Source organism: Anastrepha ludens, chromosome 6 (assembly GCF_028408465.1).
Source record: "Anastrepha ludens isolate Willacy chromosome 6, idAnaLude1.1, whole genome shotgun sequence".
In the NCBI taxonomy this organism is placed as follows: domain Eukaryota; kingdom Metazoa; phylum Arthropoda; class Insecta; order Diptera; family Tephritidae; genus Anastrepha; species Anastrepha ludens.
The window spans coordinates 68,397,712-68,424,182 of record NC_071502.1 but is presented as its reverse complement, the minus strand read 5'-3'; the positions used below and the strand labels follow the sequence as shown (position 1 = coordinate 68,424,182).

The 26,471-nt window shown below is 35.8% G+C and overlaps 1 protein-coding gene across 5 annotated transcripts in view; it reads right to left on the bottom strand.

The window, feature by feature from the left end:
- The window catches only part of LOC128866255 (uncharacterized), a 229,320-nt gene extending 204,189 nt beyond the window's left edge, over nucleotides 1–25,131 (bottom strand). For 3 of the 5 annotated variants that reach the window (XR_008454924.1, XM_054106838.1, XM_054106843.1), the window contains exon 1: nucleotides 24,307–25,130. The gene's annotated coding sequence lies outside the window, so the exon portion shown is untranslated. Of the gene's footprint in view, nucleotides 1–6,124; nucleotides 6,552–24,306 lie in introns of those variants that run through there. The other 2 variants (XM_054106842.1, XM_054106839.1) reach the window with 2 other exon arrangements.
- Nucleotides 25,132–26,471: the final 1,340 nt, after the last annotated feature.

Below are 26,471 nucleotides of genomic sequence, written 5' to 3'. Positions count from 1 at the left end.
TATTTAATAGTTGTCCTAATTTTTAGATTGATCTATATTTAGATTAATGTTAGTCTGTAAGTCTGGGCTTGAAGTAAATATAACTAAATAAATGTATCTAGCCTGTAGGTGCCTAAACAAATAATTTTCAAAGCGTTGGCGACACTAGCAAATATTAAGGGATAATATACATATTAATTAAAAAACTTAAAACAAAGTCTCATCAAAATATTAAAAAAATTTAATTAAATAAAAACAAGCCCAAAAATAAAAGAAAACACCATTTTAAAAACAGTTGCCTCCTTTTTTGTCTATTTCGTTTTTTTTTTATTCTAAAGCACATCTTAAAATAATTGTTATTAAAAAATTCGCAATCGCAATTCTTCATGGCAACTCCTATGTGGCTAAGAATATATGTTTGTGATACTAGAAAAAATTATTTTATAAATACCTTTAAACAACTTTGAAAAAAATCTTTTTTTTTTTTTAATTATATATTTTTTAGAATTTTCCCGAAGCAATTTTTGAACGCTTTTCCGATTCTCTGCACTCTCATAAAATCTGTTTTGAATGTTAAGACTTTCAATTATATACAGATTAAAAACATTCCTTCTCACACTGTTTGCTCTATAACTGATTTAAAATTCTAGGCATAAGTCGCAGCAAAACCAAAACAAAAAAAACGCAATTAAACGCCACAAACTCTAGATGCCATTCAACAAAAGACTTAAGATACGAACCTGTTTCTTTAGCAGGTTCGCAGCTGGACTGGGTTTGGTATTTGTGGAGACTTGCGTGCGCAGGCGTTGCACGGGTTAATATTTAAATCTATTTCCACGCAAACACACATATACAAATATGTGTGTGCATACATATGTATGTAAACATAATTTTATGATACTTCTTTTTAACCAAACTTGTACATATTTAATCTAATTTATGCAAACACATGCGCATAAGTAATCAATAAATTACACACACTTTCAACGCATTTCAATTTTATTAAACGATATTTCAATTGACCCAAAATTTTTCAAAGAAAAAATAAATAAGCAGTACCTGGAGCTATAAAAATGCCTATCAAAAATAGCAGAACGAGCCGCCACAGATAAACATCCCTATATACATACATATGTATTTCTAACGACCGCCTGGCACTCATATCGATATCAAATTAACAATTTCGTATGAGTAATTTAAAATACAAATTTTTCGAATCAGAGCTGTGGTGCGTTTATGCTTGCTCATGCTCAGCTCACACGCTTACATGCCACAATGGCTGCTGTGTGCTGCAATCGGCGCGCTTTAGACAACTTTACCACGCCATATACTATACATAGCTAGCGAGCAGCCATGGGCTGTGCAAACACGCACAAAATCAGTTTTCTTTTTGTCAAAGAAAATTCACTTTTTTATTGTTGCTGCACGCACCTTAAAAGCCGGTTTCGTTTGCGATTTCAATTTGTCCGATAAACTACTTACATACAAGTGTACGTACTTGCACGCATGCATTCATATGTGAGCACGAAAGTGTTTAAGCATTTATGGAAGAAATGCGTACGTAAAAAATATATGCTGTAATGAAGTGCGGCACAAATGGAAAAGAAAAACAAAACAGGTTGTCGGCAAAGAAAATTCAAAAAAGGTAAAATTCAACTTTCACTTGATGCGTACGCCACTTTGGCGTTGGACCAACGGCCATTGCAAGTCACAACTCAGTCGATACTAATATTTATTTAACAAATTATAAGATAACGAAAAAGACCAAGTAAGCATGTAACAGCACCTATATATGTAAAGGTGGCTAAATGCAGAAAAAAAAGAAAAAAAATAAAAATGCTGCACACGCGCAAAGCAGTAGCGTCAAACATTCCATCAGCAAACTATTATTGTATATTTACTATTTAACACATTTGTGGTGACTGGTGTGGCTGTCAGTGTAGCGCTAGTGGTCATGGCTTTAGTAAAATATTACATTTTTTGTATATACATATTGTTGTTGTTTCTTTTCTTTTAATTTTCCTTAATACGAATGTCTACACGTCTACTTGTCTGCCTATTTTTCAACTTTCGGTGTTGATTTGGCTTGGCTATTGTTGTAATTGAATCGATAAGTATCGCACCTAATGCGATCAACTAAGTAGCAAATAAAACAGAAAAACAAAACACAAGCGGTATGAGTGAAAATATGTACGAGTGTGAATGAGTGAATGATAAAATGTGCACAGGGCTAACATAACAGAAATGGTAAATATTAATTTCGAAAGCGAAAAAAATTAAGTGGTTATATTGTTGGTGTTGTTATGTTATGTTGTTTGTTTTCATTAATATTGTTATCACAATGTAACAGTCGCTGCTATATACATACCCACATTTGGTTACTTTTATACTTTACGTGTATGTATGTACGCCTCTAATTCCGTTTCTAACAAACTAGTGAAACCTTTTTCCAAATTTTTCAGCGTGGCAATGTCAATCGTCAAAATAAAAAGCGAAAAAATTAATGCAAATTATATTTTTTTTTGGATTTTTTTTTAATTTGTCTTCAAAACTTTAGTGACAACTGTCTCTTAATAAATTATCGATGAATAGCTAATTAAATATGCTTTGACAATATGCGCATGCCAAAGCACATACCTTATAAATATTGATCGAAAAGTTTCCTATTAATGTACTCGTATAATTGTACTTGGCGACGACTATAATTTTGGCAAAGCATTAATAGGCGAAGACGAGTGTGCTTGTGAATGGCATAACAGTTGGTTGAGTGGTTGATTAACCATCATTTTTTAGCTTCCTAAAACATACAGGGTGAACGATATGAAGTGTTACCTATTCAAAACACCATAACTTTTTTGTGTGAAATTAGTTTTTATTGATTTCTAAGACAAAATTGTTCAAAAATGATTACAATTTTAACATATATTCACTTTAGCTCGATATGACCATCTTTTGCCTTGACTGTAGCCTTCAAACGGTTAAAAAATGAGTTGCATGCTGCACGAATGTGATTTTGAGGTATTTTGGCCCATTCTCGTGTAATCGCTTTTTTCAGCGCATCCATACTGGCATATTTTTTAGTCCTAACCTTGCTTTCCAAAATGAACCTGATGGAATAGTCCATAGGATTTGCGTCTGGCGAGTTCGGAAGCCATTGTGTGGACGAAATGAAGTGTGGAACATGATTTTTTAACCATTCTTGGTTCACACTTGTTGGAACGTCCACGGTCCACGACTGAAATGCAGCTTCTAAAACATTTTCCTGATAATAAGTCGCATTCACTTTGACACCAGGTTCGATAAAAACGATTGGAGAGCGTCCATCAGCGTTCACTGCGGCCCAAACCATTACTTGCGATGGGAAATTGCTTCCAGTGGCCATACGTAGGCTCAAATTCTCGTATGAGCGTTCGGCCAAGTAAGCACGATCGTTTTGAGAGTTTATGAACTGCTCAATTGGGAAATTTTTTTCATCAGAAAACACAATGTTAGGAAATTCGCCACGTTCGTGCAAGTGCAACAACTCCTTTGCTCTTTCGCACCGAACTTTTTTTTGCTGGGGTGAAAGATCGTGTGCTTTTTGGAACTTGTAAGCCCTGACCTTGAGCTCATTTTTCAATATGCGGCGAATGTTGTCTTGCGATATTTTCAGTTCTTTGGACATTTTTCTTCCTTGTGGTGCACCTGCTTTACATGCTTGTGGAGGTTGGTAGTTTCATAGTTTATTTTGGCAAGAAAATGTCTACTATTCTGGTATTCATATAGTTATTATGCGGTGGGTGCACTTTAAGCTTATATAGCAGGCCTTCGTGGCATACCTTATCAAAGGCTTGTGTAATGTCTAAAAGTATTGCAGTACAGTACTCCTTTTTTTCGACTACTTCTCTAGCAAATTTGGCAATCAATTAAGCGAACTTTTGTTAGTCACTTGTATCCTTCGATCATTGGTACTCAGAAGCCAAACTCAGGCATTTCGTATGGAGTATCGAATACACATCGCATCGGTTCTAAGATATTACAACATAGAAGAGAATTGTAGAGCCGACGTGTTAAATGGTTTATCCAGCCATACTTTCGAAAAAATATTTCCCAGCTATTGAGAAGTAAGGAAGTAGTGTGAAACAGCCAATGACAGAAATTCTAGTTTCGCAGCTATGACTAACGTTAAATGGAAATTAAATCTCAACTCAAGCCAAGTCCGCTTACCAAACGTTGCTTAACTTGGGTAAATCTAGATAGGTGGATTAGTACTGGCAATGTACTACAGGGTCCGGCACTCAAAGTGTAACCAATTAAAAAAGCAATAAATTTAGTTTGTAAAATTACTTTTATTCAATTCAAAGTAAAAAATGTGTGAAAATAATACAAAATTAAGAATAAATTTACTTTTGCACGATATGACCACATTTTGCCTTAACTATGGCCTTGAGACGGTCCAGAAACGAATCGCAAGCTGCCCGAATGTGACTTCCAGATATTTTGGCTCACTGGCGGACAGTGGCTTTGTTCAGGGCCTCGAGACTGGTGAATCGTAATGAAATTCGAAACGTTGATTCTTGGTTCACTCGAACTTTGTGAGACGGTGCCGAGTCCCGTTGAAACGTACATGGTCTACCACCGAAATGTTTATCTACCCACGGCTTCAAAACAACCTCTATATAATATTTCGCAATTACCATGACGACAGGCTCCATGAAAACGAGTGGAGAGCGCCCATCTGCAGTTACTAACAGCTAACAACTAACAACTGCACGGGCATCATCTGCGCGAGCGGTCTGAAGTTGTTTACACTTCGAGTGCCGGACCCTGCATTATTACTACTATTATTTACAACCACTGTCTGGCATATTAGCCAAGGTCAATTATCTGTGTTACAGTTTCAGTTTCAGTTTTTGGTTCTAGTCGCTTTTCTCACACTCTCCTTCAAGCACTTCACTCAAAGTCTATAAAGTTTGATTTAACGACTCGCCAGTATTCCATATCAAAATACAGAAATTGCAGTTTAAGAAGTATTTTTGAATGTAGGTAGCATATAAAAAACTTGTTTATAGGTTAGGTTATCTATTCGCAAGTATTTCTTTAAGCAAAACATTTGTATTCTGGCATAATTAAATTTTCTTTCACAAATCTCGTAAAATTAAATTAATACTTTAATACGAAGTATTCGATTTTTAAGTCCACACCAAATTAGTTTTTAGTGAGCCCATTAGCGATGTTTTTTAATTAAGAATACACATGTATATATTAACGTATATGCATGTGATACATTTATAAATTACATTCTCATGTATTCTACATATATTATATATAGAGTGGTGCAAATGCAAGTATATTTTAAGAATTAAATACAGTAAAACTCGAGTCTTACACGAACTCGATACTTGCGGCACAATTTTTGTTTTCAATGCGTAATTGCGACATTATAAATTTTTTACCCCGATACTTGCAACATTTTTTTTAGTCTTTCATTTATGCTCTTTTTACGTTATATTTTTAAGCATAAAGCTCGGGGAAGTAGCATCGATGTCATTCTAGTAATGACATTGTTTGATTTGAATCAACTGAATGAATTTAGCGGAAGCATCGTCTAATTCATTTGCTGACAAAAGGACATTTTTTCGTTAACTTTTGCATGGAGTGGTCTCATAATGGCAAAGAGAAAATTTACGTTGCTTATAATAAAAGAAAAAGCTGGCATTCTGAACAAATTAAATACGAGAATTTCCATTAATGCATTAGCTAAAAACTTTCACGTGTGTAGAGCAACACTAACTCGTATTAAAAAAATGAACAGTACATAAGAAGTTTGTTACGCAATCTGAATCCGGTTCAGGTAAAAGAAAAAATCTTAAGATTTCTGAGTTTCCAAAAATGGAAAAGACGTTGTTCAATTGGTTTGTAGATCAAAGGACAAAAAACTTACCAGTGACAAGTGATTTGCTAAAAGAGCAAGCCAAGTTATTACATGCCAAATTTCAAGAAAAGCCTGCTGACTTCCACGCTAGCAAATGTTGGGTTGTAGACTTTAGAAAGTGACTCCATCAACCCATTTTTGGGTAAATTTAACAAAACAATTATGGATTTAGCTTGACAAAATAACAGATATACAATGCCGATGAGTCTGGCTTATTTTGGAAACTCTTACCTTATAAAACTTTTGTGATCAGTAATGAGAGGATAACGTTCCTTGCTTGTACAAATACTGTTTATCGGAAAATCGGTTCTCATTCAAAAATGGTACTGATATGCCTGTTGTCTACTAAGCAAATGGAAGTGCTACACCTTAGCTTTATTTGAAGAATGGTTTTACGGGTCATTTGTTCCAGAAGTGTGTTAATTTTATGTCAAAACGAAGGATCCCGTTTTAATGAAAAATTGCTTAAATAGACAAGTAAAAGAGTTCCTTCGGGAGCAAAATCTTCTGGAAAAATCACTTTACAGCACACAGATCATGAGTTAAAATGTTAAAAGGCGATATCACTTCTCTTTCGGAGTTACGACTACAGATAGTTGATGAAGCATCCAATATTCAATTCATTACAACTTTGCTTCGGGAAGTAGGACCATTGCAGCAAATCTCCTAATCTGAAATCGAGTAATGAATTGTTGAACCTCATTCGCTTTAAAGTGTTTTTAATTAATATTGTATAATAAAAATAAATAAGCATGGTTTGCTATCAGTGAAGAAACTAGTTTAATATGTATGGAAAAAAAAGTACTTGTGACAACCTCCAAACTTGCACCGACCCCGACTTTCATTACGTTTTCATTACGAGTTTCAACTCGATTGAAACCAGCTCTGTATTTAGCTCTTCCACTTCTACCCGATAACGAATGTAATTAGCGACAGTAAACGACGGTGATTTAGAAAAATCGGTGTACTTGATATTGATAATTGTCGACGAGTATTGATACGTTTAGGATATTTTCTGAGGATATTTGCTATCGGCGTTGGTTACAAGTAACATCAGTTCTAACGACGCCTTGTTGGCTAACGATTACAAAAATTTCCTAAAATGCATAATTGTCCACTTTTTTGTTATAAGAAAGCAATTGACTGGAAGAAAATTAGTTGTGTACAAAATTTGAAGCTCATGTCACTAGCAAAACAAAAGCAAACGATTCAAATGGGGATATCAACTAATTTTCTACAAATCAATTACTTTCTTATAACAAAACAGAGGAAAATTATACACCATTTAATTTTAAACATCAAAGGAAGGAAATCTGTAATGAATTTAACACTTTTGGGCCGCATTTAAAAGGAAGCAAGGCTTGGTGGAAAATATTATATTAATGCTAATAATCTTCAAAATACGAAAAGAGTGTTGACCAGATTGCATTCGAGTCTCAAGTGTTTTCTACCACACATTTTATTAAGTTTTTAAATCTTATTTCAAATTTAAATGCATTAACTGTAACACTGAGACCCTCTATGTCGGTTCATGTGCAAATAGATACTGTAAACCTCAATGGCCGCACTGGTACGTTTTGTGCTCATAGATCCATTTTCTTGCTCTAAAAAATCAGTAGCTTATTTAGCGCAAACTGTCATTCAAACCACTCTTTTTCAAAACAAGGATCGACATTGCTACCCCCCGATGATGTTCCCCAGTTCGTTAAGTGAAAGCCTGCTTTTCATGCCATACTGTGAAAAGTCACGTGAAAAAAACTGTAGTTCAATCGAAAACCAAGACCATCCATATCAATGCTACTCAAAAGCTATCGATAATACTGATAGTGCCATCGATAGTTAACCACACTGCCCTGACCAACAGTTAACCAGAAATAACAACCGGAACACGTAATTGTTACCTGGAGAGTTTAGGATATTCTAACTTTATCTCCTAATTTTCTTTGCGCCATTATTTTCTTTACCTCAGCTAAGTTTTAATTCTTCAACATAACTAACATCACCTTATCGTCAAACATTTTAATTGGTGTCTTGAAAATTTACTGAATAATAATATTAGAGAAAAACTTCAGAGAAGGTTCTGTCACCCCTCCCGTGGAGTATAGTCGTCGTAAAAGGTATTTCAAAAGACGCGTAAAGGGTATTTCAAAAGACGCGCCTAGATGCTGTTTTAAAATAAAACTTGTAAAAATTTTAACTTCTTCAGGTCTCATTATTTTTATTCAAAATACACCTTTAACAATTATATGTAAAAAATGACATCATTTAAATGTCCATCATGAGCACGTTTTCAGGTAAGATACGCCAGGTGATCAATTCATGAATACCTAATTATTGAGAACGTCAAGATATCCATGTTGAAGGTTAGGGCTTGTTCGAGATTCAATCACAACCGCAGTGTTGCATGATTTGTAAAAGTCGATGTAAAATTCCGGCAACACTGTCAAAAGCATCACGTTTGAAGTATCAAGAATTCGGCAAATGTTGCGCGCAAACACAAATAAATCGGCATCAAACAATTTTTGTTTGCCGAAGATCAGAAAAGTATCAGTAGAGCAATTGCAACAGTGTTGCAAATTGTCATCAGTGCAGAAGTATTGCCGCTTTTATTGCGTGCCTCGAACAAGCCCTTATTCAGCAACACTTTGTACTGCAGCAGCAATACTCTCAAGAGAACGTCCAGTTTTGTTTTGCCAGTCCTTTTTCTATCATCAACAGAACCAGTTCCTTGAAATTTGTTCACCAACCTTTGAATTGTCAACGCATTTAGACGATTATTTCCATCAATCAAAATCACGAATTTTGCGATATGTGTTTCTTAAAGATCAACCATTTCATATGTAGTAAGTTTAGATAATTAAAACAAGTTGTTCCATCGTGAAAAATTATACTTCTGTCTACTTGGCAAATATCAAAAATGGCAAAAGAAAGGTACCGTTCAGAAATTATTCACTACTGACATCTGGCAATCAATTTTGAAGGACCCTTTATTTTGAGATTATCAACTGCGCTGTCTCTTTAAGATTTGGAAAAGCAAAAACGGACGTGCACAATTCACGCCAAGAGTAGTATATAGATTTTAATAATAATAAAATTAAAAAATATTATTAGATTTTATATATTTTTAATTTTACTTTAATTCTTCTTTCCTCTACCTATACGGCTTAAAACTTTAATAAATCGTAGGGCAGCCAGCACAGCATCTATAGCCTGATAATAATGGGTTAACAGCATTTCGAAACACGTAACCATACATGGCTGAAAAAATATTGAGTGCACAAGTTGTCAATCGCTATTTCAATAACTACAAAAAAATAACCATAAGCTGTAAATAAAAGCAATATCAATATGAGTTGTGTGCCAATAAATACTCAATAATTATAATAATATTTGTATTGCCTATGGCAATATGGTACAACATTTTTTTTCTGTTTTGCTTTTGTGTGAATTATGCAAAAATAATGTGCTAAAATGGTCTTGGTGTCCCGTTACAGCTAACGGCAGTTACGGTGTATTTTCGTGCCGCTCGGAATGATAAAATTCACAATTAAAATATTCATAATCTCATCACCAGCATCGTCATTTTTGAGAAGAATCGCCTGGGCTGAGTATTTACTGCCTACTGAAACTGTATGTTCTTGTAAGAGCGCTTCAACTTTTGAACTTTTTTGAATAAAACACAAACGGTTTGACTTTTTTAACTAATTTTTTTTTATTATCGAGTTTGAACATATACATTTAAGTATGCAATTCGATTTCTTTTGCATGACCACCGCGTGCACGTTTTACGAAGTCCAATCGTTGAACCCAATTTTCGACCACTCTTTTGCATAAATCGGCCGAAATTCCAGCAATTTCGCGTTCAATATTGGCTCTGAGCTCACAAATCGTCGCCGGCTTGTTACTGTAGACCAATGACTTTACATAACCCCAAAACGGGACGGCTTGTTAAATGGACAGTAAAATGGCCGTAATGCTCTTAAAGTAGCAGCAACAGAACGATTATTTTCATAAAAAATTTGCACGATTTGCAATCGTTGCTCAAGTGTGTAGCGTTCCATGATGAAATGTATACTAATGAAGTTTACAAATGACAAGCGAAAAATAAAAAATATTGCGTCGTTCGCCCTCCCTATCGGAAAAAAGTTGAAGCGCACCTATTGAACAACCCTATATGTGGAACATCGGCTAGTAAATGGAATGCTGAGATGCAATCATTTTGAATATAAGACATAAAACGAGAGATCATTCTTCCTATAATCGCTTGTTAAAGAATATGGGTAAGATGTTTCATAAAACTGTACACCCCACTATTTTGTGTATAAATATTTAACATAAAAGTAGGGGCAAATCTAGATATTTTTTTTTTTTTTTTGCTCAACAAAGTTACAGTCTAACAAGTGTCAATTTTTTGAAAGTGGCTCAAAGTTTACACATTTTAGTCAGAGAAATATTTATATAATATAGTATTTAATCGATTTCTGATAGGAATTTTGTTATCAATTCTCGGTAGTAGAATTTTTCGAGAATAATTTTCACTCATTATTTTACATTTTTATGGGACAATATGATCCCTCTTATTTTTAGAAAAGTCCATAAAGTTGTTTTAAATAGGACATTTGAGGGCAAAATGTGTTGCGTTTAAGGGTATTTATCACAAAATTTCATGGGCCCAATGCGATTCCATTCTTTAGAAGAGTTCAAAAAGTCGTATCAAATATGTAAAACTTTTGAGAACTCTGTTTTTCGCGAATATTTGTCAAAAAATATCAGGTGGCAGTTATCGTAGACATAAAAGCCCTCTTAGAAGCGTTTAATCATAAGTGGTAGAAAGACTCGAGGAACATCGGGGTTTTTTGGTCAAAATTTATGGCCGATAATAGATGACAAAAAAAAACCAAAAAAATTATTTTCTAGTTTAAATTATGTATTTTTTTTATTTTTAAAGCATAGAGTTTAATTTTGTGGACATTTGTGAAAGGAAATTAAAAGAGGAGATTAAATAATAGAAGTGCATTTTTCTTATGGGAATTCAAATAAATAAAAAATAGGTCTATTTTTTTGTTTTTTACTATAGAACAAATTAAGGGAATAGCATTAAGAATTTTATTGGTTTTGGGCCATCCTAATCCACAAACATGTTTGGAGCAGTTTTTAGGCTGGTGGAATAATTGGACCCTCTTTCATCCAAAATGAAAATGAAAGAGTTGTTACTGTCAATGGAGTTCGCTATTAAAAACCATCGCTTTTGAAACGTTTAATTGTGTTAAAATAACACTGTAGAATAATCCGGTATTTTGCAACTCTATTATTGCTTTTCGAAGAACCGGGATGCAATATTTCCCTTTCGATATTACTGAATCGTTTCAACTAAAGTAAAGGGATGTAGGAATGTTCCAGATACTTTTTTTTACTTAGTTATCGGTTAAAATATAAAACAGAAAACAATTCAAACAATTTTGGACAAAGACCGAAAATCTTAAGCACATTTCTCACAAAAATATCAGCACCCCTACTAAAATGCAAAAAATCAATGCGAAACCTTCTAGAGAAATATATAAATGAACGCATTCCAACGAATGTAATCACAGTAAATATATTCAAGCGTAAAAAGTACCGTTATGGCACCTTTCTCTATGTAACATGTCCATATATGGTTGCCACCGGATCGCTCTTAAGTATTTTTCAACGGCTGTAACTAAATTTTTCTCAATCACTTCACTATTAGAATCAGTACAATTTTATTTTCTCATTCAATTAGCTTTTTTTTATCTTAACAGCAAATCCAATAAAGAAACCTTATAAATAAATATTTTGATATTTTCAACAACTTCATAGCTCGCAGCATCCGAAGTCTGTCGCATAGAATGAGCAAACGGAACCATAGAATGACATCATCTGCTGTCGCAACCTCAGGGAATTGTAAAAGCAAAATGAAGAACAAAAACAACGACAAAACTAACAAAGGCACCCAAATTCAAAGACAAATTAATAAAGTCGAAAAATATAATCCTACACAAACAGCAGACGATCAGTATGTGCTGCGAGTATAATAAAGAGAAACGTGGCAGTGGATGAAGAATATTCAATATATAACTTCAACGCCGCGTAGTAAGCATCTTCACAATTCGATCTGCAAAAAATATCTGTAAGCCATTAATCAGCCGTGGGTTTCGTAAGCTCGCAAGTTCGTACAATCGAGGCAGAATGTCGCGTATTTATTTTTATTTTTGCTGTTGTTGCTCAGCTGTGTTTGTTTTGCTCTTTGTCTTCAGTAGAAGTTTGTGTACACGTGTGTGAGTGTGTTTCTTTTTCACTGGCATACTGAGTGATGTGCTATTTTGTCGTTCATTTCTAAAAACCAAATTTATTTTCTTTCATTAATTCTCTTAAAAAAAACTAAAACTTTGTGACTCCATTCATCCCTTCCTCATTTAACAACCTTCGATTAAATATGTTTGTTTGTGCTTATGGGTTTTTAAATGCCTTCAAAAGCTTAGCGACTTCACACACATACATAAAAATTACTCGTATATACATATATGTACTGTATGTACCCTCAAGATGTATGTACCTATTCGAACCCATCACTCCGTCACATTCAACCACTTCAAGTCAGGCAACTTTTTAGACAGCCATGAGGCTAAGACATCACGACGGTTTCTTTGCGTTTTCATTATCCCACATTAAAGACGCTTTTAGCTATTCATCTTAACTTGTCCCACCACCTAACCGGTGGTGTTCTCCTACTCACGTATTCTTTTTACACACTGTGCTCATCTTCTTGTTTCTAGATACTTATTCTTATGTATTTGTGTATGTAACGTAACATTCCATATGATCACTCAATAACTCATTGGCATTGTGATTTTATTTGAATTCTTATGAAATGCTCCTTAGTCATAAACGACAACACACAAACAAATCGGCATGCACTGATAAATTTTAGGCAAATACGAGTACGTACTTAAGAATCGCTTTGAATGTGCAGCACTCCTTGGACAATGGAAAAAAATGTTATTAAGAAAAAAACTTTTATTATGGAATGTCATGAATAATTATAACAGTTACTAATGTCTAAGTGAAGTGCAGTTTTTTGTCAGGCCTTGTACTTATTAAAGAGTCCGCGAAATCCGCGTTTTGGCAACTTCGACAAACTGTCTGAATTTCAATGCCTCTATGGAACATCTTGAGTTATGGCACACTTTTTTGTTACTAGAGCACTTTAAACGCTGCTTTAAATGGGCAAGCCCTGGTTTCTTCTCGGTAAATAAATAGCGTGAAGACATGAATGTTTGTTTAAAAAAATTGTCTCTCTCATGGTTTCGACTATTTAAGAAGCGTCCATGACATCAACAAGAAAAAAAGGAGGAAGTCTGGTCATGGTTATAATTAAGCCAACTTATATACTAGAGTATAACAAATATATAAAGGAGTTCACCTCTCAGATCAATATTTTTCCTATTTCAATATATTGCGAAAATGCCGAAAATGGTGTAAAAAAGTGGGTTTCTATTACGAAAGGAATAATAAAAAGGGCCTACAGGAGGTGCAAAGCCTGCCGCTCGAAACGATTACGCAGTGAAACTATATATCCAAAATATGTTTAAGAACAGACATCTCGATTTGTATGGCAGAATGGGATCTGTAAATTTGAAAGATGACAGGGCTAAACGTGTAAATGATTCCCGAATCCGGTATCTAAATAAAAGTGGCATATTCTACACACAGTTTACAGTTTAACGAAAGGTGGATAAAGGGTCTGATCAAGCACCTTATCATTCTTTGGACAAAGGCGACATCTGCAACGGATAAATGTATAAAAATAGCTTAGTCTGTCTGAGCTCTCTTTTATATTCTCTAGTATTTACTACGCTCTGAGTACTCCTATCAAATAAGCCATAGAATATCCCAATTCCTTTTTGCCTTCAGCCGATCGATTGTCCAAATTAAGCGAACTACATGCCATACTGAGTTTCGAGATGAGTATGTAAGGTTTCTAGCACATGTCAAGCAATGTTGCCAGATTCAGTTTTAACAGTTAGTTATAGTTGTTAAGACGACTTTACAGTTCTTTGAAATTACGTCTTACAATTTTTCCGAAATAAATTGGAAACTCCTGCATTCTCTGCTATTCTAAGGACAAACAATTTCATTAAAAATGCTTCTGATTTGAAGTATCGAGCCAAATGTATAAAAAAATCAACAAAACAATTTACGAAAATTAATTAAACCGAATATCGTTAAAACAAAATGTGACTTAATTTAAATATTCCAGTTTATAGGCTGTTTTTGCTTAGTTAAATATAATTGGAACTGTCTGTTATTTTATTTTGTATCCATTTTTTTCTTTGTTATTTATATTTAATAAATTTCAAAAACCTTATTTTTCTAAAGAAATGTCTTCATATTGGTCGTTTCATATGCATGTTCAGAGTTGTATGTATTAGAACAGGCACATGAATTCAAACTATAACTTATTTAATCAATTAATTCAAACTAAGTAAAAATTTTAACTCAGAAGCTTTAACTGGCGGTGAGGTTTTGGCGAGTAGTTGGTAGACCTAATTAATTTTTTAAACTGGTTGAGAATAGCAGACTTATGTACTAAGGAATGAAGTGATAAATACCTAGACTAATTCGTTTAAATATACTTTTTAAGGGGAATGGTTTGAGTTTAAAGTTCTAAGCTAATAATAAAAATTTTGTATCTGTAATGTGCCGCATGGCCGATACTTCGACCTAAAAGATTTTTTGTGTCCTATTACATGGTTTAGAAGTAGTTAATACTAGTCCTATTGACGGGCACTGCTACCTTAAACATTTTACATCAGGTTCTACTTAGCCCAGAGGTTGGGAATTGGTTGAAAGCCAAATCCTTTCAATAAATCTTCCGCCTTGCGGACAAATTTCAGAATATCAGTAACAGAAGCATTCTTGTTAATGTGAAGAGATTCAGTCAACCTGACCCTCATGGTCTTTTGTGCCCTCTACTCATCACAGAATTTCATCCAAACCCAGTTCCTTATTAAACCTAAAGTAGAGCTGGGTTGCAATAAGCGTATATGCCTTTCTTTTGGCTGCAATTCTCCGCGCTATAGCACCGCATTCAAGGAGAAGGTGTATCGGAGTCTTCGGGAACTGGTCACAAAAACGACAAGAGTTAGTGGACCATATCCCAATCCTGTGGAAATCGCTGCGCAATCTGCAATGGCTTGTGAGAATGTCCATAAGAATTCAAGTTTGTACAAAAGAAAAAAAAACAAGAACTTTTGTGGAAAAGCTGCTAGGAAATCGAGAAGTGTATGACACGGATCATGCGAACTTAGGACATCAATTTCGTTTGTACGAAATTTTTTACTGTGGTATTTTTTCGTAAGCAGTTTCCCATAGCCAAACCTATCGTCTACAAAATAATCTCACTAAGTGCAAATAAATTTGATATTTCCATATTTCATGCCTTTTGCAAAACGATAATCAACAAATTTAAGTATTCTAATACTGGCAAAAAATGTGCTACAAACAGGCAAGTCGTCGGTAAGACCCCATTTCTGTATCAGAAATCTACTATCACAAATCTAACCGCGCATATGCAATATATTTGGCTTGACTTAAGCAAAAAACCATCATTAATTAAGCCACAAACCCACATTTACACAACACCAACACACAGATAGATTTGAAAAATTCCATTGTCGCGCTTACCGCCCATATTGGCATTCTTGAGCTCACCATAAAAACCGCCCTCCCACAGCTAGTGATGGTAGTTGGCAGTGGCAATAAGAAATCAGCAAATCACCGCCATTATGGTTACTGCTGAAATCTGCGCCAGCGCCTTCTAAGTAAGCATACATACATGCAAACATGTGCACATATGCACATATGATACATATACACAATTCACCTTCAACTTTTTTATACGCAAGATTGTTTAATGGCTTCACTTTTTTCCAAGCGAAACGAAATCGAGAACTCCTTCACCTCCGCCCTCAAAAACTTAAAAGCCTTTTGACGATTAGTAAAAGAATGCAGTTAAGCAGAAGAAAAATGTATTATGTGAACTAAAATTAATTTGTTTTCAATTCATTAGATATTCAAAGCATGGCGGGGAAGAAATAGAGCGGTTGTAAGGACATTTTTGTCTTTAAATCAATGAAAATTGTACAAGTGCAAAGAATTTGCTACAAAAATAGCTACTAAAATGGCAAGACAGCAGCCTGGGTTCGAATCGTTTCACCCAAAGTACTGTTAAATATCTTTTACTAAAAGGAATGAATTATTGACCATTTTTTAAGATCTCCATTAGTTCGTTATCTCGGGAATTTTTTTTTAATAAAACTGCACATATACTCGTTACGCACTGTATATAATAATAATAAACCCCTATTTTATTCAAAGTGTCCACCGGTCCGGGTTCGAGTCCCCGCATTTGAAACGCACTTGAAAATGAAAGAAAAACTTTTTTCTAAAAGCAGTCACCCCGCGGCAGTCAATAGCAAATCTCCATTTGCATTTCTGCTATGAAAAACCTCATCAAAAACCATCTGCTGTTCGAAGGCGGTATAAAAATGTAGGCCCTCAATTAATGATCAAGTAAAGACTCATGTTTTAGTAAGAATCAAAAAGGGAAAAGTTCAAGCCCCCAAGTGTTAGTCCGATGGAGCTAAGTCTAGTAAATGAGCCGTTAAAGGCAGTGCTTCTCAGCTAACGCCTCTACCATTTCTCTGACTAGTTGATCTTTTTTGGCTCTTTTTGCAGCAAAGCATAGTTCAATTTGATTAATTGTAAAAACCAAAGCTGTTCCCATACCGTAGATAAAAGACAAAAACTAGAAATAATTAACACAGAAAAAAGGCGCTTTTATGAAGACACCTATAAGTATAAATAGATTCCGGTTTCATAGGTATATTTCACACATTAGCCAAATACTTTTCTTCCTTGAGGGTTCATAGGAAACACGGAAAGAGCCTCCACAGTAGAAGTATATCAACATAATCTAACCTCGCGTTTCTATGAAAGTAAGTGACGAGCGTGCTTTTGGCATATCGGCTAATGGTCTGTGAAGGTTAGATTAATTGGAGTGAATCCCATCTTATACAGATAAGGTAAGCAGGATCACAAAAACTGTTTAGCCCATTACAACATATGGTATTACCACCGAAAGCACTTTCTGCACTTTGTTCTTTTGCGGAGTTTACCGTAAATAATTCTGACCTCGTCCACTAGTTGGTTCGCGACAAAGTTCTTGGTTATATCCCATAGCTTAACCTTTGGCGAAAAAGAAGTTCAAAACTTTCAGTGTGGTACCGTTTGATGAGGCCGCTCAATGGCGTTAGGGGTTATAAGCCAAAAACCTGCACGCTATATTCGTAGTGGTCACTTAGGTTTAACGAGAGATCGTCGGAGCGAATTAACTGCCTACCCTTCCTTTAGCCTATAAGCCTATAGCCATTTATAAAAATAACCGTCCAACCTGAATCCATACTGTTGCGAGATGCCTTTGAAACTTTTTGTTCCAAAACTGTTGGAAAATTTCAGAAAATAGAAGTGTAATCTAAAGAGTAACAAAATCGTGTCTAGGATTTTTGTGTGTCCAAATCCAAGGCCCCTGCTAGACTTAATGGCGCTCCGCAGTGACCTATCGGTAAGAGATTAAATAATTAAATTAAAGATTAAAATAATAAAACTATGAATAAGTTCGTGCGGTTTTTTTTCGAAATTTGAAACTTTATTGACGTAAAATGGTTACAAATTTAATATTCAAAATATTGTCCATCGCTTACTACTACTTTTTCCCATCTTTCTGGCAATTCACGGATTCCCTTTGTGAAAAATTCGGTCGGTTTTGCCGCAATCCACGAATCGATCCATTTTTTGACTTCATCGTAATTACGGAAGTGCTGGTCAGCCAGGCCATGTTGCATCGATCGGAAGAGATAGTAATCGGATGGCGCAAGGTCTGGACTATACAGCGGGTGGGGTAGGACATCCCATTTGAGCGTTTCTAAGTATGTTTTGACCACTTGTGCAACATGTGGCCGAGCATTGTCATGTTGCAAAATAACTTTGTCGTGTCTATCGGCGTATTGCGGCCGTTTTTCTCGCAGTGCTCGGCTCAAACGCATCAATTGTCGTCGGTAGACATCCCCCGTAATCGTTTCATTCGGTTTCAGTAGCTCATAATACACAACACCCAGCTGGTCCCACCAGATACACAGCATAACCTTCAGGCCATGAATATTCTGCGCCGACGTCGATGTTGAAGCATGGCCAGGGTATCCATACGTTGCCCGACGTTTTGGATTGTCGTAATGGACCCACTTTTCATCGCCAGTCACAATTCGATGCAAAAAACCCTTTCTTTTGTGCCGTTGAAGCAGTTGTTCGCATGCCATAAAACGGCGTTCAACGTCTCTTGGCTTCAATTCATACGGCACCCAATGGCCTACCTTTCGGATCATTCCCATGGCTTTTAAACGTTTGGAAATGGTTGATTGATCAACTCCCAAAGTTTTTGCAACCTCTTCTTGCGTTTGAGCCGGATCTTGATCGAGCAATTCCTCCAATTCGGTATCCATGAACTTTGGCGGCGCACCCTCGCGTTCTTCGTCTTCCAAGCCAAAATCACCACTTTTAAAGCGTGCAAACCACTTCTGGCACGTTCGCTCAGATAGAGCATGCTCACCATAAACTTCCACCAAGATACGATGACTTTCGGCTGCTTTTTTCTTCATATTAAAATAATGAAGAAGAATTCCCCGCAAAAACACATTATTTGGCACGAAGTTCGACATTTTCAAGTGTGGTAAAAATATTGTTGTTTACGCTTCAAATAAAAAACTTATACTGACGTTTGTGCCTTACGACAGTAGCTCTCCAATGAATGTTTGGAAATGTGGATCGATGGAATAATAATCAAGTTACGCCATCTGTTGTAAAACCGAAACGAACTTATTCATAGTCCTATTACAATTTCTAGAACCTTTGTAGGAGTAGGAGGCGCAGCCGCGTTATTAGCAAGCCGGCCGTAGCACTCTTTCCATTCTGCTCCTAGACGTAGTATTATTAAATGCAGGTCACACAACGATGAAATAATACCAAAAAAATTAATAAGTTTAGATAAGTATGCATAAGACTTCCTATTTGATATGTAAAAAAAAAAATCAGGGTGATATCTATTAACAGTATTTCGTTAGATAGATATATGGTCAATACTATGGTCAGTTCAGTGTTTTTTATTGTAATTTTGAACTTCTTTTCTACGAATTCTTGCAGTTTAATCTCTCCAAAATCCAAGCTCTGTACTTATAAGTATTTACTTATGAATTTGTTGAACAGCGAGGTTTCGGCGTTAACCGGGCGCTTGGTTGGCTCCCTGAGTGGCTGAGAATGACTCGCTCTTTGACCGCTTTGCTTGCTGACAGACATTGCAGCTGACTGCTCAGCCAGGGACTATGTGTGGCTTACATGGTGACATATTTCGGCATACACTGGGCACTGCACGAACCGACACCGGTGCGCTGAAGCGCTGTTGGTGGCGACGGTGTAGGATTTACGTAAAAAAGAAGTGATGACGCTGATGATGTTGTCACAGAGTATGCGTGGCTTTATTGGCACTCACCATAATAGTTTATGTTGTTATTGTTTATGTGCTTTTGCTGATTATTGCCTATTGCGTGGGCACACTTAGACCCATACTTGCATAACGATGACTGCAGGAGCGGATGGGTATGCTGTGGTTGCAAGCAATAAAAATATTCAAGCATAAATAAATAAACTAATATGTGCATATAAATGCATTCAAGTGTTTGTATGTAAGTATATCCGCAGCTGGAATGCACTTTAATTACAAAGCACGGTCGCTTTTCATTGCATTCCCGCCTGTTGACTAACTTGGCATGTGCTATGACTATTACTGGGACTACGATTGCGATTGTTAATGCGCTTGCGCAGGGTTTTACGTTTTAACAATTCTAGAGGCGTCTTTACCAAGTAAGCACAATTCGTTACAATGCATGTGAGCACCTACACACTTAGCAAAAAAACTGAATTAAATTTTATAATGAAAATTATAATGCAAGTCGTGCTGAAGATGGCTGACGGATTGTGCGGATTCTGGTTGTTTGTTGTTGAAGATATTTTCTAGCTGATGGTGGCTGCTATCTACTCGTATAGTCTTCTTTTCCATTTTGTATATGCGTGTGGGTATGTATATATGTAGTCGTCAAAGTGCACAGAATTTATTTTTCATGATTTTTTTAAGTAATTATTAATTCTTATTATTTTTGTTATTTCAGCTGCAGCCTGCATGCAATTGCTACGCGCCCTTGGCAGCTGTATTTAATTGAAGTACATTTTAGTTTCCTTTCTGTCATTACGCCACAAAATCGTAGCCCAAAATCGTACAGCCATTTTTGTGATATTTATTTACTTTTTTATTAAATTACTGGTGCCCGCGGCTTCGCTTGCGTCTTGAATGAAATTATTAATTTATTTAACACTTTAAAAAATTCTAAAATCGATAGCGGCTTTCGTCTAATGCAGTTTCAAAGAACAGATTGTGGATTCTTTATATTATAAGGCAATTCCAATATGTTCTGAATTAAAAAAATAAGGGACAGGAACATTCAAAAAATACTTTTTAATTAAAAATCGTTCAGTAATAATACGCATGATAAAAAAAAAAAATAAATAATTGGCGCGTATACTTCTGTTAGGTGTTTGGCCGAGCTCCTCCTCCTATTTGTGGTGTGCGTTTTGATGTTGTTCCACAAATGGAGGGACCTACAGTTTCAAGCCGACTCCGAACGGCAGATATTTTTATGAGGAGCTTTTTCATGGCAGGAATACACTCGGAGGTTTGCCATTGCCTGCCGAGGGGCGACCGCTATTAGAAAAATGGTTTTATAAATTTTGCTTTCACCGAGATTCGAACCAACGACCTCTCTGTGAATTCCGAATGGTAATCACGCACCAACCCATTCGGCTACGGCGGCCACAATACGCATGATACTCACATACTAATACTTAATTAATCAGTACCGTTTGCCATTTGCGCTGTAAGAATTAGGTGCAACATCATACACAAATATTTTATTTAGTTCATTAATTGTTTATTCTTTTCAATATTTTTGTTTCATACACATAGCCTAACATCTAATTAAAGTAAAATTAGATGATAATGACATTCTTGAGTTAAGCCTATCTATACAACGGTGTATTGTATATACAATCTGGCGCAAAATTAATCACCCTATCGAAAGATATATGCTTTTTGTAGATGGCGTCGTACATCAATCATATTTGACACTTGTTAATTAGACAGTTCCAGTAAACAAATAGACCAGCAAAGGTCAAAATAAATATTTCCATCTCTCAAAACAATTTATTTTATTTAGTAAAAAAGTTATTCAAAAACGAGATTGATGTTTAATTTTGCGTCGCCTTGTATATACATATGTACATTTCTTTCCAATTAATACATTTTTGTAATCAATTTCTTAATTTCCACCAGCTAAAAATATTTGTGTATCGAGGCTTAAAATCTTCTCATTTGATACCTATGTATATCTTGATATTCAACTTGATAATTGCTACTTTTCGTAAAAATTCAAGTAACAACGCTATAAAAAAATTTGTGAAATAAATTTGGCTTAACAATATTTGCTTCTATACTCATGCTGAAATACTTGCTAATTTTTAATAAATTAATTTGTTTTAATTATAAACAGGTGGCAATACTGTGCTAGAATAATATCACATCACATAGGTGCAAAGCATTTGAAAAATGGGACAGTAATTTTTGACTGATACTCTTTCAAAGAAATTTTATTTATATGCTTTCAAAAATAAAGGGTTTTTCAATTGGCGCGGTCGATTTTGGCGCCCTGTGGCAGCCATTTTGTTTTGGTGGCATCTGTCAAATCTTTTGTTTATTATTCAGTTGTTTATGCCAAATCATCATGGCAAGTTACACGATTGAACAGCACGTTCAAATGATAAAACTTTATTATCAAATTTTCGGTAGACGTGGTGGCCCTTTAAAGTCGACTCTTCAACGTTTGGTTGCCAAATTTGAGACGACCGGGTCAGTAAACAATCAGCCAATACCCATAGGTTCAAGGAACGCAAGATCAACCGAGAACATTGCCGCGGTCCATGAAAGTGTACAGCAGAACCTGAGGCAATCTATTCCTCGCCGTGCACAATAACTTGGCCTTTCGCAGACTTCAACTTGGCGAATTTTGCGTCGGGACTTGGGCCTACACCCGTACAAGATCCAACTGACCCAGGAGCTCAAAGTTGATGACCATAGACAACGCCGTTTGTTCGCTGACTGGGCTTCGAATCGTTTGGAAGAGAACCCCAGTTTTGGGCGAAAAATCATCTTTAGTGACGAGGCGCATTTTTGGATGAATGGCTGTGTTAACAAAAAAAAATTGCCGTACATGGGACGACACCAATCCACACGAGGTTCACCTCAAAAAGTTACTGTTTGGTGTGGATTTTGGGCCGGCGGCGTCATTGGTCCGTACTTTTTTGAAAACGACGTTGGTGAGGAGGTCACCGTCAACAGCGAGCGCTACACAACGATGATAACCAATTTCTTATGGCCCATATTGAACCATATGGACCTAGACGACATGTGGTTCTAGCAGGATGGCGCTACGTGCCACATAGGAAACGCCATGATTGACAACATCTACATATACCCGCCCTTATTGAAAACCCCTTTAGTAGGAAGAAGTAGGAAAATTTCATTGAAATTTCAGACTTTTTTTGGGGTATACGGTTTTGGAGCCCATTTAGATATATTTTCATTTATTTTTCGCAAAAATCTTACAAAACTTTTTAGAATATGTTTTACTTCATTTAAATGAACATACGGCAATGACTTTAAAAGTCGTCTGCTGGAAAAATTCATCTATAATGGATTGTCTGTACTTTAAAGCACCAGTATAAAAATTTATTAATTCTTTCCATTGAAAATCATTTGCACCATTTAGAACACGAAATGAAATGAAATGTTGGGTTGTTTCATTGACCTTAATACAATTTAGAAATATTGCTCTTTTTTTCTTTCCACAGAAAAAGGCATTCTAACACGGTTTCGTTGCATTTCAAATTGTATGTAAGTCAATCCTATTTGATTTAAAACCTTAGCCCAGAAAACATTTCTTTTTAAGGCCCTCGCCTCATTTGAAATGGTGTTTTTGGGTGTTTCTTTAAAGCTTGTAAAACGGAAACGATTTTTTATTTTTATTTTTGTTTTCAGTATTTTATGTTTTAATTTATTGTTAAAAAAGCCTTCAAAAAATGGTCATCACATGGACAACGGAACGATATAGCCGGTTCTACTGAACTGATTTTAATGAAATAAAATTTAATTGACGTAGAATTGATGTCGTTATCTTTTTTAAAGATAAATCTTTTTTCGTTTCCGTTGTTGGATGACAATTGTACATACAAGGGTAATGTTCCGAAGACTGCCCCAAAAAAGTGCGATTTCGAAACACTTAAGTACCCTCGCCTCCGCAAAGGCCAGATTAAGACCCTTAAGATATTTTTTATTACCAAAACATCAGAAAGAAGCTCAAGAAAAAAATGTACTGACACTGCTGATGAGTGAAGTCGGCAATTTATGTCTACGTTATGAAGGACCCGAGCAGTGTAATAAGTTTACGGCACAAGTAAAGTAAATAAAGCTAAAATTTTTTCATATTTAATTCACATAATTTCCTTTTACTTTCGCGAGCTGTTTTGTCATTCCACCATAATATCCACCATAAATTCCACCATACGCAATATGAAAAGTGCATATTATTTTTGTAGTGTGGAAACAACACATGTAGAAAAAAGAATTTAGTAAAATACGAAACCACTTGTGGAAGCCCCTTAAATAACATTGCACGAGAAAACAAACGTGTTCCAAAATAACAATGGATAATGGATTCTAATAGAGGGGAGCAAAAAAAATTACACGTTTATAGGCGATTTGAAAGTTTACGTCTAAATTTTATTTTAGGGACTCAAAGTTTTTACATTCTTTGTAAAACAAAAAACAACGGAGATCATTTTTTTAAACGTCTAAAGTTAGACGGTTACTACTTAATACATGTGTATTTTTGTCTTTTTTGCGGGAAAACAGAGGGAAACAGAGGGATTTTACGGATTAAAATGCACCAGAGAAATATTTGTTATACAACTTTACTACATATCTCTTAATACACCAAAGCTCAAAATTCAACTTAGACGGAAAATGTGTAAGGGCTAATTTCATTAGTGTGTACTGCAAAATTGTTTTCAATATAATATAAATATGTAAAAAAATTATTTGAAAAGTATGTGGCATCTTTCAAATATATTTTCAATATACAAATGCAATAAAATAATTTACAAAAAGTATGTCTCACCTTTTAAGCTTGCTTTTCTGCGTATTTGTTTTTCTTTTCCTTAAATTCCCAAACTTAAGATTTTTAGGTACTTTTATTCTTAGTTGATTTTTACACTCTATGTCATAAGAAGTTTTCACTTTTTTTTAATTCAGTGCTAAATACTTTTGGAATTAAAATTTTTACTTAAGCATTGCAACAAATTTTATTTCCGTATTCTTACAGAATATTTCAATACTTTCGCCGCAAGTTTAATAACAAATCAACAATTTAAACGGCTTAATAAATCCATAGCTGGTGTTTAGTTTTGTTTGTTTTATACTGTTGCAGAACACTTTTTAATTAATAACAGCTGCTCTCATTTCCAATTATATTTAGCGAACTCAAACACAACACCACACTACCACAAACGACAACCTTTCTTTATTTTTTTTTTTTTTACTAAACATATAAGCTTGCTTTAAAGCTATTTTTTTAATTTTAATTTAAAGTGCTTTTGTTTACAATCATACGACAAACTATGTGATGCCAAAAAATGCCACATCTTACGCGGTGGCGTTTGTGAAGTAGCTCGCGCGCGTAACCACTACAATTGTCCAGTTAAAATAAAACTATACACAAAAAACTCAACGTCATCAATGTGGGCTCAACACCACTGCATTGCGCTGCATTTAACTACGTTCCAATGTGACACTTACTAGCACTCAAACACCTGAACATATGCTGGTGTTGGTTACGATTGCTGGACAACAATACGTTAGTGACACTTTTCACGTTTGTTGTTGCGCACAAAGTAGTTTACTCGCGAACGTCTCAGAAACGACTGTGGTAAGTCGCTTAAAAAAAACCGGAACAAACTTATTGGTAAGAGCTAAAGAAAGCTTGGAGCACACGTCAACAAGTATGCGAGTACTTTTAAATATTACGAATAACGAACAGAGTGGCGCTCAGCAAGCACGTAAACTTCAGTTTCGACTCTAACTCCGAATTCACTTTGATCTTGTGTAAATATTTTTAATTTACCTACATGCGAGTGCATACCTGCCAATATAGCAGTTCGCTATTGGCTAGCTCTCTTCTCGGGAGAAGAAAACAAAACTCTTTGAATATATTTCATTCGCATAGTTCGCTCACCTGTATGATATGAGAATATTGTTTCTCACACTCACCTGCAGGTTGTATAATAATTAATTCTTATTGATTTCGATTGGATCATCGTCTTTCAACGCCTCATACTGGGTATCTATATATTAATATATTTTCTAATTGCCGCTGAGTATAAAGAAGCTCGCCACTTCTTCCATTCAAAGCCTGTTGTGATCAATGAGAGGCAAAGCCAATCACGCTTTGCAGCAGCAGTGGAAGCACTCATCAGCTGTTAACTTATAATTTTCCATGTACATACATACATACATACATATGTACTTAATTATGCAGGCGTAGAGTTTAGTGCATTTCCGGCGCTATGGAGTTGAATGCAAATGAAAGTGGCACGAGGCTAGTGTAAGAAATGTTACATGACACACACACACACCACTCGGGGGAACCTGTTATCCCTAGAGGGCGCCTCCCCAGGTGGTGGATAGGGGAACGCCTCCCAGATATGGATGGCAGCAGGACAGCTCCCGCGAACCACACAGGTCGAAAATGTAAACTTCCTTAAAAAACCCAAGGTGTGATGCGACCCGTGCCTATTGGGTGGGTTTGGCAGCCGGGGGACAATTAGGCTGTCTTCTAACGGAGCCCTCCTGTCACCAGGCCGCCTCAAGTTATAACAGTGGCCTTACCATGGTATGGGACGCTGCCATGGCTGACCAATTATTTCCCCGATATCCTCTTTGAGCACCGCACATGGCGACATGTACAGCCCCCTGGCGGGGCAGGTGACCGTACGAAACAGTGAACAATGAACTTAGAAAAAAAAAACAAAAATCGGATAGCATCCACAAACGGACAGACAAGAAGACGGACAAACGGACAGACACAAACCCAAAATGGACGTTCAAGCGGACGCACCTACTGACACAACAGATGGACAAATGGACAACACGGACCGACACTAACGAACTAAGGAAGTTGGGAACTTCTTCAGAGGACGAACTCTTGGCCTCCAAGGGGCAAAAGCGTCAAAACGTTAAAAAAGGCCCGTCCAGGTATAAGCTTTACCAGAGGTCTCTGGCTATTCT